This window comes from Arachis hypogaea, chromosome 17, assembly GCF_003086295.3.
Source record: "Arachis hypogaea cultivar Tifrunner chromosome 17, arahy.Tifrunner.gnm2.J5K5, whole genome shotgun sequence".
Lineage (NCBI taxonomy): Eukaryota > Viridiplantae > Streptophyta > Magnoliopsida > Fabales > Fabaceae > Arachis > Arachis hypogaea.
Window position 1 is genome coordinate 30,060,961 of NC_092052.1, and position 16,377 is coordinate 30,077,337.

The window sequence follows — 16,377 nt, forward strand, 5'->3', positions numbered from 1 at the left end:
CAATCATGATGCTATGGATCATGATGGCCCGGTCTATAGTAACTTCAGACCGGTTGCTAGTGGGAATGATTGAGCATTGAATGAACTCCAACCATCCTCTAGCTACAGGCTTGAGGTCCAATCTTCTTAGTTGAACCGGCTTGCCTTTGGAGTCAACCTTCCATTGAGCTCCTTCTACACATATGTCCATAAGGACTTGGTTCAACCTTTGATCAAAGTTGACTCTCCTTGTGTAGGGGCGTGCGTTCTCTTCCATGTTTGGCAAGTTGAATGCCAACCTTACATTTTCCGGACTAAAATCTAAGTATTTCCCCCGAACCATTGTAACATAATTCTTTGGATCCGGGTTCTTACTTTGATCATGGTTCTTGGTGATCCATGCATTAGTATAGAACTCTTGAACCATTAGGATGCCGACTTGTTGGATGGGATTTGTTAGAACTTCCCAACCTCTTCTTTGAATTTCATGTCGAATCTCCGGATACTCATTTCTTTTGAGTTTGAAAGGGACCTCAGGGATCACCTTCTTCTTGGCCACAACATCATAGAAGTGGTCTTGATGGGCTTTGGAGATGAACCTTTCCATCTCCCATGACTCGGATGTGGAAGCTCTTATCTTCCCTTTCCCCTTTCTAGAGGATTCTCCGGTCTTAGGTGCCATCAATGGTAATGGAAAAACAAAAAGCTTATGCTTTTACCACACCAAACTTAGAATATTGCTCGCCCTCGAGCAATAAACAAAAGAATAGAAGAAGAAGAAGAAGAAATATGGAGAGGGAGAGGGAGATGTGGTTTCGGCCAAGAGGAGTGTAGAGGGGTGTGTTGTGTGAATTTGATGAAGAATGGAGGGCTTTATATAGGGAAGGGAGGGGGGGAAGGTTTCGGCCATATGGGTGGGTTTGGGTGGGAAATTGGTTTTGAATTTTGAAGGTAGGTGGAGTGTATGAGGTAGGTTTATGGGGAAGAGTGGATGGATGTGAGTGGTGAAGAGGTGATGGGGAAGAGAGATTGAGGTGATTGGTGAAGGGTTTTTGAGGAAGAGTGTTTATGGGGTTGTGTGAAAGAGAGTGGTGAGAAGAAGTGAGTAGAGGTAGGTGGGGATCCTGTGGGGTCCACAGATCCTGAGTGGATCCTGTGGGGTCCACAGATCCTGAGGTGTTCAAGGATTTACATCCCTGCACCCTTTAGGCATGTAAAAATGCCTTTGCACACAACTCTGGGCGTTCAGCGCCAGGTTGGTGGCCATTTTGGGCGTTCAACGCCCATTTGTGTGCCATTTCTGGCGTTGAACGCCAGAACCATGCCTGTTCTGGCGTTCAGCACCCAGAAGCTGCCCATTTTGGGCGTTCAGCGCCAGCACCATGCTCTGTTCTGGCGCTGAACGCCAGACAGATGCTCCTCCAGGGTGTGATTTTTCTTCTGCTATTTTTGATTCCGTTTTCAATTTTTATATTTATTTTGTGACTCCACATGATCATGAACCTATAAAGACATATAATTAAGAAAAATATAGTTAGACAAAGAATTGGGTTGCCTCCCAACAAGCGCTTCTTTAATGTCAATAGCTTGACAGTGGGCTCTCATGGAGCTTCACAGATGTGCAGAGCTTTGTTGAGACTCTCCAACACCAAACTTAGAGTTTGGATATGGGAGTTCAACACCAAACTTAGAGTTTGGTTATGGCCTCCCAACACCAAACTTAGAGTTTGACTGTGGGGGCTCTGGTTGACTCTGCTTTGAGAGAAGCTTTTTCTGCTTCCTCTCCATGGTTGCAGAGGGAGATCCTTGAGTTTTAAACACAAGGGAGTCCTCATTCCATTGAAGGACTATTTCACCTCTGTCAACATTAATCACAGCTCTTGCTGTGGCCAGGAAAGGTCTTCCTAGGATGATGGATTCATCCTCTTCCTTTCCAGTATCCAGGACTATGAAATCAGCAGGGATGTAAAGGCCTTCAACCTTTCCTAACACGTCCTCTACTTGTCCATAAGCCTGTTTTCTTGAACTGTATGCCATCTCTAATGAGATTTTAGCAGCTTGCACCACATAGATTCCAGTTTCTCTATTACAGAGAGGGGCATGAGGTTTATTCCTGAACCAAGGTCACACAGAGCCTTAAAGATCATGGTGCCTATGGTACAGGGTATTATGAACTTTCCAGGATCCTGTCTCTTCTGAGGCAATGTCAGTTGATCCAGATCACTTAGTTCATTGATGAACAAGGGAGGTTCAACTTCCCAAGTATCAATGCCAAATAGTTTGGCATTCAGCTTCATGATTGCACCAAGAAACTTGGCAGTTTGCTCTTCAGTAACATCCTCATTCTCTTCAGAAGAGGAATACTCATCAGAGCTCATGAAGGGCATAAGGAGGTTCAATGGAATCTCTATGGTCTCTAGATGAGCCTCAGAGTCCTTTGGTTCCTCAGAGGGAAGCTCCTTATTGATCACTGGGCGTCCCAGGAGGTCTTCCTCCTTGGGATTCACGTCCTCCACTCCCCTTGTAGATTCGGCCATGGTGCTTATGTCAATGGCCTTGCACTCTCCTTTTGGGTTCTCTTCTGTATTGCTTGGGAGAGTACTAGGAGGAATTTCAGTGATCCTTTTACTCAGCTGGCCCACTTGTGCTTCCAGATTTCTAATGGAAGATCTTGTTTCATTCATGAAACTTACAGTGGCCTTAGATAGATCAGAGACTAAGTTTGTTAAATTAGAAGCATTTTGTTCAGAGTTCTCTATCTGTTGCTGAGTGGATGATGGAAAAGGTTTATTATTGTTAAACCTGTTTCTTCCACCATTATTAAAGCCTTGTTGAGGCTTTTGATCCTTCCATGAGAAATTTGGATGATTCCTCCATGATGAGTTATAGGTGTTTCCATAAGGTTCACCTAAGTAATTCACCTCTGCTATTGTAGGGTTCTCAGGATCATAAGCTTCTTCTTCATAAGAAGCCTCTTGAGTATTGTTGGATGCAGCTTGCATTCCATGTAGACTCTGAGAGATCATATTGACTTGCTGAGTCAATATTTTATTCTGAGCCAATATGGCATTCAGAGTATCAACTTCAAGAACTCCCTTCTTCATAGGCGTCTCATTATTCATAGGATTCCTTTCAGAAGTGTACATGAATTGGTTATTAGCAACCATGTCAATGAGTTCTTGAGCTTCTGCAGGCGTTTTCTTTAGGTGAATGGATCCACCTGCAGAAGTGTCCAGTGACATTTTTGATAGCTCAGATAAACCATCATAGAATACATCCAGGATGGTCCATTCTGAAAGCATGTCAGAAGAACACTTTTTGGTCAACTGTTTGTATCTTTCCCAAGCTTCATAGAGGGATTCACCTTCTTTCTGTCTGAAGGTTTGAACATCAGCTCTAAGCTTGCTCAGCTTTTGAGGAGCATGAGCCTGTAGACTTCATGATCTACTCCATTAGTCTTAACAGTATCACATATCTGCAAGAATTCAGTTAAGAACTGAAAAGGATCTTCAGATGGAAGTCCATGAAACTTGCAGTTCTGCTGCATCAGAGAAACTAATTGAGGTTTCAGCTCAAAGTTGTTTGCTCCAATGGCAGGAATGGAGATGCTTCTTCCATGTAAATTGGAATTAGGTGCAGTAAAGTCACCAAGCATCTTCCTTACATTATTATTATTTTCGGCTGCCATATCCTCTTCTTGTTCGAAAATTTCTGAAAGGTTATCTCTGGAGTGTTGTATTTTAGCTTCTCTTAATTTTCTCTTCAGAGTCCTTTCAGGTTCTGGATCTGCTTCCACAAGAATGTTCTTATCCTTGCTCCTGCTCATATGACAAAGAAGAAGGCACAGAAAAATAATAATAATAATATGGATCCTTTATACCACAGTATAGGGATCCCTTTGTGAGTGGAAGAAAAGAGGGGGAGACAAAGAATGTAATATAATGGAAGAAACACAACTGTGAGGATGGTTGAGATGTGAGATGAGATGTTAGTAAATGAATGAATAAATAGAATAAGATGGGAGAGGGAGAATTTTCGAAAATAATTTTTTGAAAAAGGGTTAGTGATTTTCGAAAATGGTTTTTGAAAAATGTTAGTATTTTTCAAAAATTTTTAAAAACAAAAATAAAAATAAGAATAATTAATTAAAAAGAAATTTTTGAAAAAGATGGAAGATATTTTCGAAAATTAGAGAGAGAGAGAGAGTTAGTTAGGTGGTTTTGAAAAAGATAAGAAACAAACAAAAAGTTAGTTAGTTAGTTGAAACAAATTTTTGAAAAGATAAGAAGTTAGGATGTTAGAAAAGATATTTTGAAACCAACTTTTTGAAAAAAGGTAAGATAAGAAGATATTTTAGAAATTAGTTTTGAAAAAAGATTTGATTTTTAAAATCACAATTAATGACTTGATTCATAAGAAATCACAAGATATGATTCTAGAACTTAAAGTTTGAATCTTTCTTAACAAGCAAGTAACAAACTTCAAATTTTTGAATCAAAACATTAATTGTTATTATTATTTTCGAAAATTATGCTATAAAAATAAGGAAAAGATTTTTGAAAAATATTTTTTGGAATTTTCGAAAATAACTAAGAATTTTGAAAAAGATTTGATTTTTGAAAAAGATTTTGAAAAAGATAAGATTTTCAAATTGAAAATTTGATTTGACTCATAAGAAACAACTTGATTTTAAAAATTTTTGAAAAAGTCAATCCAAATTTTCGAATTTGATGAGAGAAAATGGGAAAGATATTTTTTTGATTTTTTAAATTTTTATGATGAGAGAGAAAAACACTAAAAAGATGCAATGTATGAAATTTTTAGATCAAAACATGTGATGCATGCAAGAATGCTATGAATGTCAAGATGAACACCAAGAACACTATGAATGTCATGATGAACATCAAGAACATATTTTTGAAAAATTTTTAATGCAAAGAAAACATGAAAGACACCAAACTTAGAAATCTTTCATGTTTAGACTCTAAGAAACGAAAAATGCACATGTAAAACAAGAAAAGACACAAAACATGAAAACATCAAGATCAAACAAGAAGACTTACCAAGAACAACTTGAAGATCATGAAGAACACTGAATGCATGAAATTTTCGAAAAATGCAAGATGCACATGCAAATGACACCAAACTTATGACATGACTCATGACTCAAACAAGAAACACAAAAATATTTTTGCTTTTTATGATTTTCTAATTTTTTTTATTTTTCGAAAATTAATAGAAAAAGGAAAATAAGGATTCCAAAATTTTTAACATGAATTCCAGGAATCTTGCATTCTTAGTCTAAAGCTTCAGTCCAGGAATTAGACATGGCTCACTAGCCAGCCAAGCTTTCAAAGAAAGCTCCAGTCCAAAACACTAGACATGGCCAATGGCCAGCCAAGCTTCAGCATTTAACACCAGAGTATATTGCTCTTGATAACAAATTGCAAGCCTCAGTCCAAAAACTTGGTGCACGAAATTGTGATGTCCATATGATCATGAACCTACAAAGACATATAACTAAGAAAAATATAGTTAGATAAATAAAAATTGGGTTGCCTCCCAACAAGCACTTCTTTAATGTCAATAGCTTGACAGTGGGCTCTCATGGAGCCTCACAGATGTTCAGAGCATTGTTGAAACTCTCCAATACCAAACTTAGAGTTTGGATATGGGAGTTCAACACCAAACTTAGAGTTTGGTTGTGGCCTCCTAACACCAAACTTAGAGTTTGACTATGGGGGCTCTGGTTGACTCTGCTTTGAGAGAAGCTTTTTCTGCTTCCTCTCCATGGTTGCAGAGGGAGATCCTCGAGTTTTAAACACAAGGGAGTCCTCATTCCATTGAAGGACTATTTCACCTCTGTCAACATCAATCACAGCTCTTGCTGTGGCTAGGAAAGGTCTTCCTAGGATGATGGATTCATCCTCTTCCTTTCCAGTATTCAGAACTATGAAATCAGCAGGGATGTAAAGGCCTTCAACCTTTACTAATACGTCCTCTACTTGTCCATATGCCTGTTTTCTTGAATTATCTGCCATCTTTAATGAGATTCTAGCAGCTTGCACCCCATAGATTCCCAGTTTCTCAATTACAGAGAGGGGCATGAGGTTTATCCCTGAACCAAGGCACACAGAGCCTTAAAGATCATGGTGCCTTTAGTACAAGGTATTATGAACTTTCCAGGATCCTGTCTCTTCTGAGGCAATGTCAGTTGATCCAGATCACTTAGTTCATTGATGAACAAGGGAGGTTCAACTTTCCAAGCATCAATGCCAAATAATTTGGCATTCAGCTTCATGATTGCACCAAGAAACTTGGCAGTTTACTCTTCAGTAACATCCTCATTCTCTTCAGAAGAGGAATACTCATCGGAGCTCATGAAGGGCATAAGGAGGTTCAATGGAATCTCTATGGTCTCTAGATGAGTCTCAGATTCCTTTGGTTCCTCAGAGGGAAGCTCCTTATTGGTCACTGGACGTCCCAGGAGGTCTTCCTCCTTGGGATTCACATCCTCTTCTCCCTCATTGGGTTCGGCCATTTTGCTTATGTCAATGGCCTTGCACTCTCCTTTTGGGTTCTCTTCTGTATTGCTTGGGAGAGTACTGGGAGGGATTTCAGTGATCCTTTTACTCAGCTGGCCCACTTGTGCTTCCAAATTTCTAATGGAAGACCTTGTTTCATTCATGAAGCTCACAGTGGCCTTGGATAGATCAGAGACTAGATTTGCTAAATTAGAAGCATTTTGTTCAGAGTTCTCTGTCTGTTACTGAGTGGATGATGGAAAAGGTTTATTATTGTTAAACCTGTTTCTTCCACCATTATTAAAGCCTTGTTGAGGCTTTTGATCCTTCCATGAGAAATTTGGATGATTTCTCCATGATGAGTTATAGGTGTTTCCATAAGGTTCACCTAAGTAATTCACCTCTGCTATTGCAGGGTTCTCAGGATCATAAGCTTCTTCTTCATAAGAAGCCTCTTGAGTACTGTTGGATGCAGCTTGCATTCTATGCAGACTCTGAGAGATCATATTGACTTGCTGAGTCAATATTTTATTCTGAGCCAATATGGCATTCAGAGTATCAACTTCAAGAACTCCCTTCTTCATAGGCGTCCCATTGCTTACAGGATTCCTTTCAGAAGAGTACATGAACTGGTTATTAGCAACCATGTCAATGAGTTCTTGAGCTTCTGCAGGCATTTTCTTTAGGTGAATGGATCCACCTGCAGAAGTGTCCAGTGACATCTTTGATAGCTCAGATAAACCATCATAGAATATATCCAAGATGGTCCATTCTGAAAGCATGTCAGAAGGACACTTTTTGGTCAACTGTTTGTATCTTTCCCAAGCTTCATAGAGGGATTCACCTTCTTTCTGTCTGAAGGTTTGAACATCAGCTCTAAGCTTGCTCAGCTTTTGAGGAGGAAAGTACTTGGCTAAGAAAGCCATGACCAGCTTATCCCAAGAGTTCAGGCTGTCTTTGGGTTGAGAATCCAACCATAATCTAGCTCTGTCTCTTACAGCAAAAGGGAAAAGCATGAGCCTGTAGACTTCAGGATCTACTCCATTAGTCTTAACAGTATCACATATCTGCAAGAATTCAGTTAAGAACTGAAAAGGATCTTCAGATGGAAGTCCATGAAACTTGCAGTTCTGCTGCATCAGAGAAACTAATTGAGGTTTCAGCTCAAAGTTGTTTGCTCCAATGGCAGGAATGGAGATGCTTCTTCCATGTAAATTGGAATTAGGTGCAGTAAAGTCACCAAGCATCTTCCTTACATTATTATTATTTTCGGCTGCCATCTCCTCTTCCTGTTCGAAAATTTCTGAAAGGTTATTTCTGGATTGTTGTAATTTAGCTTCTCTTAATTTTCTCTTCAGAGTCCTTTCAGGTTCTGGATCTGCTTCAACAAGAATATTCTTGTCCTTGCTCCTGCTCATATGACAAAGAAGAGGGCACAGAAAAAATAATAATAATAATATGGATCCTTTATACCACAGTATAGGGATCCCTTTGTGAGTGGAAGAAAAGAGGGAGACAAAGAGTATGATGTAAAGAAAGAAACACAACTGTGAGGATGTCAGAGATGTGAGATGAGATGTTAGTGGATGAATAAATAAATAGAAGGAGATGAGAGAGAGAAAATTTTCGAAAATAATTTTTGAAAAAAGAGTTAGTGATTTTCGAAAATAGTTTTTGAAAAAGGTTAGTATTTTTTTCGAAAAATTTTAAATAAAAAAAAATAATTAGTTAATTAAAAAGAAATTTTTGAAAAAGGGGGGAGATATTTTCGAAAATTTAGAGAGAGAGAGTTAGTTAGGTGGTTTTGAAAAAGTTAAGAAACAAACAAAAAGTTAGTTAGTTAGTTGAAACAAATTTTGAAAAGATAAGAAGTTAGGAGGTTAGAAAAGATATTTTGAAACCAACTTTTTGAAAAAGGTAAGATATGAATGAATGATATGAATGTCAAGATGAACACCAAGAACACTTTGAATGTCAAGATGAACATCAAGAACATATTTTTGAAAAATTTTTAATGCAAAGAAAACATGCAAGACACCAAACTTAGAATTCTTTAATGCTTAGACACTAAGAATTCAAGAATGCATATGATAAACATGAAAAGACACAAAACAAAAAATCATCAAGATCAAACAAGAAGACTTACCAAGAACAACTTGAAGATCATGAAGAACACCATGAATGCATGAGAATTTTCGAAAAATGCAAGATGCACATGCAATTGACACCAAACTTATAACATGACTCAAGACTCAAACAAGAAACAGAAAAATATTTTTGATTTTTATGATTTTCTAATTTTTTTTTTGGATTTTTTTCGAAAATTATATGAAAAAGAAAAAATAAGGATTCCAAAATTTTTAACATGAATTCCAGGAATCTTGCATTCTTAGTCTAAAGCTTCAGTCCAGGAATTAGACATGGCTCACTAGCCAGCCAAGCTTTCAATGAAAGCTCCAGTCCAAAACACTAAACATGGCCAATGGCCAGCCAAGCTTCAGCATTTAACATTGGAGTATATTGCTCTTGATAACAAATTGCAAGCCTCAGTCCAAATAACTTTAGACATGGCTTTACAGCCAGCCAGGCTTTACATGCTTCATGAAACACTAGAATTCATTCTGAAAAATTTTGAATAAAATTTTTGAAAACACAATTTTTTTTTGGAAAACAGATGAGAAAATTTTAGAAATATTTTTGAAAAATTTTTTTGAAAATAAAATAAAAAGAAAATTACCTAATCTGAGCAACAGGATGAACCGTCAGTTGTCCAAACTCAAACAATCCCCGGCAACGTGAGCAACTTGGTACGCGTAATCGTGATTACACTTTAATTATGTAAAATTCATGGCTCTTTCTTTCCCTGGCAATGGCGCCAAGAACATGGTGCCAATACCATGGTTCACAACTTCGATACAACTAACCAACAAGTGCACTGGGTCGTCCAAGTAATACCTTACGTGAGTAAGGGTCGAATCCCACGGAGATTGTTGGTATGAAGCAAGCTATGGTCACCTTGCAAATCTCAGCCAGTCAGATATAAATTGATAATGATGTTTTCGAATAATAAATAATAGAATAGGGATAGAGGTACTTATGTAAATCATTGGTAGGAATTTCAGATAAGCGAATGGAGATGCTTTTTGTTCCTCTGAACCTCTGCTTTCCTGCTATCTTCATCCAATCAGTCTTACTCCTTTCCATGGCTGGCTTTATGCAAGGGCATCACCGTTGTCAGTGGCTACATCCCCTCCTCTCAGTGAAAAATATGCTCACATGCTCTGTCACAGCACGGCTAATCATCTGTCGGTTCTCGATCATGCTGGAATAGGATTCACCCTCCTTTTGCGTCTGTCACTAACGCCCAACAATCGCGAGTTTGAAGCTCGTCACAGTCATTCAATCATTGAATCCTACTCGGAATACCACAGACAAGGTTTAGACTTTCCGGATTCTCTTGAATTCCGCCATCATTCTAGCGTACGCCAGGAAGATTCTGATTAAGAGATCTAAGAGACATTCATTCTAGCTTATTTCATGTAGAACAGAAGTGTTTGTCAGGCACGCGTTCATAAGGGAGAAGGATGATGAGCGTCACACATAATCATCACCTTCATCACGTTCTTGGGTGCGAATGAATATCTTAGAAGCGAAATAAGATGAATTGAATAGAAAACAGTAGTACTTTGCAATCTTTGAGGAACAGCGGAGCTCCACACCTTAATCTATGGAGTGTAGAAACTCTACCGTATGAAAATACATAAGTGAAAGGTCCAGGCATGGCCGAATGGCCAGCCCCTCTGGTCTAAGAACCAAGCGTCCAAAGATTCTAAGATTCAAAGATGGTCAAAAAGACGTCTAATACAATAGTGAAAGGTCCTATTTATAATAAACTAGCTACTAGGGTTTACAGAAGTAAGTAATTGATGCATAAATCCACTTCCGGGGCCCACTTGGTGTGTGTTTGGGCTGAGCTTGAGTGTTGCACGTGTAGAGGTCCTTCTTGGAGTTGAACGCCAGTATTTGTGCCAGTTTGGGCATTCAGCTCTAGTTTTGGCTCCTTTTCTAGCGCTGGACGCCAAATTTGGGTAGAAAGCTGGCGTTGAATGCCAGTTTACGTCGTCTATTATTGGCCAAAGTATGGACTATTATACATTTCTGGAAAGCCCTGGATGTCTACTTTCCAACGCAATTGGAAGCGCGCCATTTCGAGTTCTGTAGCTCTAGAAAATCCACTTTGAGTGCAGGGAGGTCAGAATCCAACAGCATCAGCAGTCCTTCTTCAACCTTTGAATCTGATTTCTGCTCAAGTCCCTCAATTTCAGTCAGAAAATACCTGAAATCACAGAAAAACACACAAACTCATAGTAAAGTCCAGAAATGTGAATTTAACATAAAAACTAATGAAAACATCCCTAAAAGTAACTAAATCCTACTAAAAACATACTAAAAACAATGCCAAAAAGCGTATAAATTATCCGCTCATCATAGACACAACATGTCCTAGTACAATACCTTGTTTTACCATAAAGTGATATTTTTCAAAATTTAATACAAGGTTTGTACTGACACACCTATCTAATACTCTGGATAATCTATCTAAGCAAAGACTAAAGGAATCGCCATATACACTAAAATCGTCCATAAAAACTTCCATACAGTCCTCAATAAGATCAGAGAAAAGACTCATCATGCACCTTTGGAAGGTAGCTAGTGCATTGCACAAGCCAAAGGGCATTCTCTTGTAAGCATAAGTCCCAAAAGGACATGTGAAAGTGGTCTTTTCCTGATCCTCAGGAGCTATATGAATCTGGAAATAACCTGTGTAACCATCTAAAAAGCAATAATGTGATTTACTTGACAGGCGATCTAGCATTTGATCAATGAATGGAAGAGGATAGTGATCCTTATGAGTGGCCTGGTTGAGGCGTCTGTAGTCAATGCAGACCCTCCAGGCGTTCTGAACTCTAGTTGTCATGAGCTCTCCATGCTCATTCTTCACTGTAGTGACTCCAGACTTCTTTGGCACCACTTGTACTGGGATTACCCATTTACTGTCTGAGATGGGATAGATGATATCTGCCTCCAGTAGTCTGGTCACTTCCTTTTTGACAACCTCTAAGATAGTGGGATTCAGTCTTCTCTGGGGTTGACGGACAGGTCTTGCTCCCCCTTCTAAAAATATCCTATGCTCACAGACTTGAGGGTTGACGCCTACTATGTCTGCCAAACTCCAACCAATTGCATTCTGATGAGCGGATAATTTATATGCTTTTTGGCATTGTTTTTACATAGTTTTCAGTATGATTTAGTTAGTTTTTAGTATATTTTTATTAGTTTTTAATTAAAATTTATATTTCTGGACTTTACTATGAGTTTGTGTGTTTTTCTGTGATTTCAGGTATTTTCTGGCTGAAATTGAGGGACTTGAGCAAAAATCAGATTCAGAGGTTGAAGAAGGACTGCAGATGCTGTTGGATTCTGACCTCCCTGTACTCAAAGTGGATTTTCTGGAGCTATAGAACTCCAAATGGCGCGCTCTCAATTGCGTTGGAAAGTAGACATCCAGGGCTTTCCAGCAATATATAATAGTTCATACTTTGATTAAGGATAGATGACATAAACTGGCGTTGAACGCCAGTTCCATGCTGTATTCTGGAGTCAAACGCCAGAAACAGGTTGCAAAGTGGAGTTAAACGCCAGAAACAGGTTACAAACTGGTGTTCAACTCCAAGAAAGACCTCTACACGTGTAAAGCTCAATGCTCAGCCCAAGCACACACCAAGTGGGCCCTAAAAGTGGATTTCTGCATCATTTACTCATTTCTGTAAACCCCAGTAACTAGTTTAGTATAAATAGGACTTTTTACTATCTTTGTAAGGGATCTTTGATTAGTTTTATGCTATCTTAGACTTTCATGGGGCTGGCCATTCGGCCATGCCTGGACCATTATCACTTATGTATTTTCAAATGGTAGAGTTTCTACACACCATAGATTAAGGTGTGGAGCTTTACTGTTCCTCGTGAATTAATACAAAGTACTACTGTTTTTCTATTCAATTCAAGCTTATTCCTTCTCTAAGATATCCATTCACACCCAAGAACATGATGAATGTGATGATTATGTGACGCTCATCATCATTCTCACTTATGAACGCGTGCTTGACAAACACTTCCGTTCTACATGCAAACAAGCTAGAATGAATATCTCTTGAATATCTAATACAAGGGACCGAGTCTGAGATATTAGAATCTTCGTGGTATAAGTTAGAACCCATGGATGGCCATTCTTGAGATCCAGAAAGTCTAAACCTTGTCTGTGGTATTCCGAGTAGGATCTGGGAAGAGATGGCTGTGACGAGCTTCAAACTCGCGAGTGCTGGGCGTAGTGACAGACGCAAAAGGATAGTAAATCCTATTCCAGTATGATCGAGAACCGACAGATGATTAGCCATGCAGTGACAACGCCTTGGACCATTTTCACAGAGAGGATGGGATGTAGCCATTGACAACGGTGATGCCCTACATAAAGCTTGCCATGGAAAGGAGTAGGAATGATTGGATGAAGACAGCAGGAAAGCAGAGGTTCAGAGGAACGAAAGCATCTCTATACGCTTATCTGAAACTCTCACCAATGAATTACATAAGTATCTCTATCCTATTTTAATTATCTTTTAGTACACTATAATCTCTTAATACATTTGAATCCGCCTGACTGAGATTTACAAGGTGACCATAGCTTGCTTCAAGCCGACAATCTCCGTGGGATCGACCCTTACTCACGTAAGGTTTATTACTTGGACGACCAAGTGCACTTGCTGGTCAGTTGTGCAAAGTTGTGACAAAGAATTAAGATTATGAACGTGTGTATAAAGTTTTCAGCGCCGTTACCAAGGAATGGAACCGTCACGATTTCTGCGCACCAAGTTTTTGGCGCCGTTGCCGGGGATTGTTCGAGTTTGGACAACTGACGGTTCATCTTGTTGCTCAGATTAGGTAATTTTATTTTAATTTTAAGCTTTTTATTTCTTATTTTTGAAAAATATAAAAATTTTTTCTTCTTTTTCGTTTTTCCTAATTAAATTTCGAAAAAAATAAAAAAAAGTTTAATAAAATAATAAAACCAAAAATATTTTATGCTTCTTGTTTGAGCCTAGAGTCAAGTTTTAAGTTTGGTGTCAATTGCATCTTTTTAATTTTCAAAAAAAATTATTTTCGAAAATTTCATGCATTGCATTCTTCATGATCTTCAAGTTGTTCTTGGCTAGTCTTCTTGTTTGATCTTTATATTTTCTTGTTTTGTGTCTTTTCTTATTTTTCATATGCATTCTTGAAACATTGATGTCTAAAGAATAAAAATTTTTAAGTTTGGTGTCTTGCATGTTTTCTTTTCTTGAAAATTTTTCAAAAATAAGTTCTTGGTGTTCATCTTGACATTCAAAGTGTTCTTGGTGTTCATCTTGACATTCATAGTGTTCTTGCATGCATCACATGTTTTGATCCAAAATTTTCATGCATTGAGTCTTTTTTATGTTTTTCTCTCTCATCCTTAAAATTAAAAAAAATCAAAAAAATATCTTTCCCTTTTTCACTCATAAATTTTCGAAAATTTGACTTGACTTTTTCAAAAAATTTTAAAATCTAGTTGTTTCTTATGAGTCAAATCAAATTTTCAATTTAAAAATTCCATATTTTTCAAATCTTTTTCAAAAATCAAATCTTTTTCATTTTTCTTTCATAATTTTCGAAACTTTCAAATTGATTTTCAAAAATCTTTTTCTTATTTTTATTTCATATTTTTGAAATTAATACTAACAATTAATGTGATTGATTCAAAAATGTTAAGTTTGTTACTTGCCTAGTAAGAAAAGTCCAATCTTTAAAATTTAAAATCATATCTTTTTAGTTTCTTGTTAGTCAAGTAATCAACTTTAATTTTCAAAATCAAATCTTTTTAATTTCCTTTTCAAATCCTTTTCAAAATGATTTTCAATCATATCTCTCAATCATATCTTTTTCAAAATCAATTTCAAAATCTTTTCTAACTTCTTATCTTTTTCAAAAATAATTTTCAAACCTTTTTCAATCAATCTTATCTTTTTGTTTCAATCATATCTTTTTCAAAACTACCTAACTAACTCTCTCCTTCTAATTTTCAAAAATCCCTTCCCTCTTTTTCAAAATTCTTTCTTTTTATTAACTAATTGTTTCAATTTTAATTTTCGAAATTTAACTTTAAATTTTATTTTTAATTTAATTAATTTTTGAAATTCCCTCTCTCTCATCTCCTTTTAATTATTTATTTATTTACTAACACTTCTCTTCACCTCAAAATTCGAACCCTCACTTCCTCTTGGTGTTCGAATTTCTCTCTTCTATTCTTCTACTCTTATACTCACATATAGGAATCTCTATATTATGACATAGAGGATTCCATATTTTCTTTTTTGATTTCTTCTTTTTCACATGAGCAGGAAAAAGGATAAGAATATTCTTGTTGAAGCTGATCCTGAACCTGAAAGGACTCTGAAGAGGAAGCTAAGGGAAGCCAAAGCACAACTCTCTGGAGAAAATCTGACAGAAATTTTTGAAAAAGAAGGAAGCATGGCCGAAAATAATAACAATGCAAGGAAGATGCTTGGTGACTTTACTGCACCAAATTCCAATTTACATGGAAGAAGCATCTCAATCCCTGCCATTGGAGCAAACAATTTTGAGCTTAAACCTCAATTAGTTTCTCTGATACAACAGAATTGCAAGTTTCATGGACTTCCATCAGAAGATCCTTTTCAGTTCTTAACTGAATTCTTGCAGATCTGTGATACTGTTAAGATCAATGGAGTTGATCCTGAGGTCTACAGGCTTATGCTTTTCCCGTTTGCTGTAAGAGACAGAGCTAGAGTATGGTTGGACTCTCAACCTAAAGATAGCCTTAACTCTTGGGATAAGTTGGTCACGGCTTTCTTAGCCAAGTTCTTTCCTTCTCAAAAGCTTAGTAAGCTTAGAGTGGATGTTCAAACCTTCAGACAGAAGGAAGGTAAATCCCTCTATGAATCTTGGGAGAGATACAAGGAACTGACCAAAAAGTGTCCTTCTGACATGCTTTCAGAATGGACCATCTTGGATATTGGTGCACGAATTGTGAATTACACTTTTCACAACTCGTACCACTAACCAGCAAGTGCACTGGGTCGTCCAAGTAATACCTTACGTGAGTAAGGGTCGAATCCCACGGAGATTGTTGGTTTGAAGCAATCTATGGTTACCTTGTAAATCTTAGTCAGGAAGTCAATTATGTTTATCAGTTGAATTGCGAATAAACAGGAGAGCATGAATTAAAAGTTACTTGTTATGCAGTAATTGAGAATATGTTGGAGTTTTGGAGATGCTTTGTCTTCTGAATCTCTGCTTTCCTCTGTCTTCTGATTCACGCACGCACGTCCTCCTATGGCAAGCTGTTTGTAGGTGGATCACCGTTGTCAATGGCTACCATCCATCCTTCCAGTGAAAAGATTCCAAGTGCGCTATCACCGCACGGCTAATCATCTGCAGGTTCTCAGTCATACCGGAATAGGATCTGCTATCCTTTTGCGTCTGTCACTACGCCCAGCACTCGTGAGTTTGAAGTTCGTCACAGCCATCCAATCCCAGAATCCTACTCGGAATACCACAGACAAGGTTTAGACTTTCCGGATTCTCATGAATGCCGCCATCAGTTCTAGCTTATACCACGAAGATTCTGATTAAGGAATCTAGAGATATTCATTCAATCGGATATAGAACGGAGGTGGTTGTCAGGCACACGTTCATGGTTTAAGGAAGGTGATGAGTGTCACGGATCATCACCTTCATCACAGTTAAGCGCGAATGAACA

The 16,377-nt window shown here is 37.8% G+C and overlaps 2 non-coding genes across 2 annotated transcripts; one reads left to right on the forward strand and one right to left on the reverse strand.

The window, feature by feature from the left end:
- Positions 1 to 7,279: 7,279 nt before the first annotated feature.
- On the forward strand, positions 7,280 to 7,387 carry LOC112767609 (small nucleolar RNA R71). The gene has a single exon (XR_003185050.1). It is a non-coding gene; the product is annotated as a small nucleolar RNA R71 (small nucleolar RNA).
- An 8,113-nt stretch (positions 7,388 to 15,500) lies between these two features.
- Positions 15,501 to 15,608, reverse strand: LOC112768113 (small nucleolar RNA R71). Its single transcript, XR_003185552.1, has one exon. It is a non-coding gene; the product is annotated as a small nucleolar RNA R71 (small nucleolar RNA).
- Positions 15,609 to 16,377: the final 769 nt, after the last annotated feature.